Source organism: Nannospalax galili, unplaced genomic scaffold (genome assembly GCF_000622305.1).
Source record: "Nannospalax galili isolate Female #2095 unplaced genomic scaffold, S.galili_v1.0 scaffold399, whole genome shotgun sequence".
NCBI lineage: Eukaryota > Metazoa > Chordata > Mammalia > Rodentia > Spalacidae > Nannospalax > Nannospalax galili.
This window is the reverse complement of record NW_008345053.1, coordinates 2,899,313-2,901,615: the sequence shown is the minus strand read 5'-3', so window position 1 is coordinate 2,901,615 and position 2,303 is coordinate 2,899,313. Positions and strand designations below refer to the sequence as shown.

At 41.1% G+C, this 2,303-nt stretch overlaps 1 non-coding gene across 1 annotated transcript; it reads right to left on the bottom strand.

The window, feature by feature from the left end:
• Positions 1-1,331: 1,331 nt before the first annotated feature.
• LOC115071733 lies at positions 1,332-1,438 on the bottom strand. Its single transcript, XR_003850815.1, has one exon. It is a non-coding gene; the product is annotated as a U6 spliceosomal RNA (small nuclear RNA).
• Positions 1,439-2,303: the final 865 nt, after the last annotated feature.

Below are 2,303 nucleotides of genomic sequence, written 5' to 3'. Positions count from 1 at the left end.
CTTTGAAAATGAGTCTTGTCACCTACTCTAGGAGCGAAAGTAAAACAAAACTTGTTATTCAGTGAAAAGTTCGATGACACAGAATGCCCTGTGATTGTTTCCCAGTAGCCCCCGTAAAAATGTTTACTAGCATCCCACTTCTACTTCCAAAATCACAGAACCCCAGCACTGGAAGAGGTGGGTGAAATCAGTGTAGTTTGTACCACCAAATTTTCCTTTAACAGAAAGGTAGATATCAAGTTTCTGCCCTGTAACAGGATTTCATGTCTCTCGGAGCCATCTGAGTTTATCGCTGGGCAGGGTCAATGGTCAGGATTTTCTTTCTTGTGTTAACTAAAATTCTCCTTCTAGAACCTTCTATGAATTGATCTTTTCTGTGTCTTTGATGTACTATGTCAGAAATTATCATGTCATTAAATCAGCTGACATTCATATCCGAGCCTCTTCCGGGCAACCACGGTGGCAGCATTCCATCTCAGTCATTACTAGACTCCCAGCTGTTCCCCCCAAGGCCCCTGGGAATGAGAAGGTCCCAACAGCTTATGTTGAGCCAAATATTCAGAGACTGTTCCTGAGTCCTTTGTTAATCAGTCCATGCTTGTTACACTGAAATGTTCCTAGTTCCTTGACTGTCCAGATTCCACTGGGGATGCTGTGGGAATGCAAGCTGCTGACACCACAGTCAAATATCACTGACATCCCACTAGCTCCCTGGTATACCACTGAATGGAACCAGGTTCCTTCTGACCTTGGAGCAGGACATTCCCTTCCTCCTAGGATATTGTTTTCTCTCTGTTCTTACAAGTAGCACTCTTCTCTCTAGCCTACTACTTGAAACATTTGTTCAATTTCTCCCAACCTTTTTTTAAAAATTATTTATCTAATAACCACTTACTTAGAAGAAGCATTTCATTACAACAGCATTGACATATTCAATAACAATTTCCAGAGCTAAGATGCATCTCTTTCAAAATTGGCTGTAAATTTTTAGGTTTACAGTTGAATTATTACAGTTATACAATATTGTACTCAGTGTAAACCCTATAAGACATAAAATTAAATGAGGTTTTAACCTTTAAAAAAGATCTCCATTTTATTATTAAAATACAAAATACACAGTTTCATGCAGAAAAGTTCTTTTTTTTTTTTTTTTTTGGTCTTTTTGAGACAGGGTCTCCCTGTAGCCCCAGCTGTCCTGGAACTCACCGTGTAGATCAGGCTGGCCTCAAACTCACAGAGATCTGCCTGCCTCTGCCTCCCGAGTTCTGGGATTAAAGGCGTGCACCACCATGCCCGGCAGAAAAATTCATTTTTAATGCATTTGACATTAAAAAAATATGGAACGCTTCACGAATATGCATGTCATCCTTGCGCAGGGGCCATGCTAATCTTCTCTGTATCATTCCAATTTTAGTATATGTGCTGCCAAAGCAAGCACCCAACCTTTTTTTTTAAGACAGGCAGTGTCTCTAGAAAGGAAGAGTGATATAGGAAGACAATACAAATCATCCGGCATACCTAGTGTTCTGACTTGAAACTTAAGTCCCTCCCCTTCTCAGGTTGATGAGTTTGAATCCTTGGTCTCCAGCTGATGGATCTGGTTTGGAAGGTCATGGGATCTGGCTGGTACAGGTGGGTCACTGGGGGTGGGGTGGGGTGGGGGTCGTGAGAGTCACAGCCCAGCCTTCCTTCCTATCCATCACTGCTCCCCAGCCAGAACCATGTGAGAAAACAGCACTGCAAACTCCTACCACCACTCAGGACTCACTCCTGAAATTGAGAGCTGAAACAAACCCTTCTCCCTGCCAGCTGCTTTGTCAGCTATTTGCCTACAGTGATGAGAAAGTACAACTATACCAATTTTTTCAAAAGGAATTATTTTCTTAATTTCTTTTTAAATGTTTCTACTATGTTTTTCTGAGATCATGTCTAATTTGGAAATTATTCCCATTTCCTTCAAGTATTCCTCATTAAAACACAGTTTCCAGAACTTTCTTTTTACTCCCATCCCAACCTGCTACCATTTCTCCCAAGTCTCTCTTGAAATATAGTACAAAGAACAAGATGTAGTCTGACCTCAACAAAGGAATCTTAGGGCTATGGGTCAGCTGTTGTTCCATGAAACACATAATAAAGCCTACAGTAGCGTTAGTTTTCTTCCTAAACATATTATACAGTTGACACTCATTGAATTTTTAGAACTTAGACTCTCTCTCTAGCATTTTCTCCAGGATGTCCTTTTTCTGCCACAGGAAGGGTACTACACAAAGTGCAAGAACAAATGCTACAGGGCCGGAGAGAGG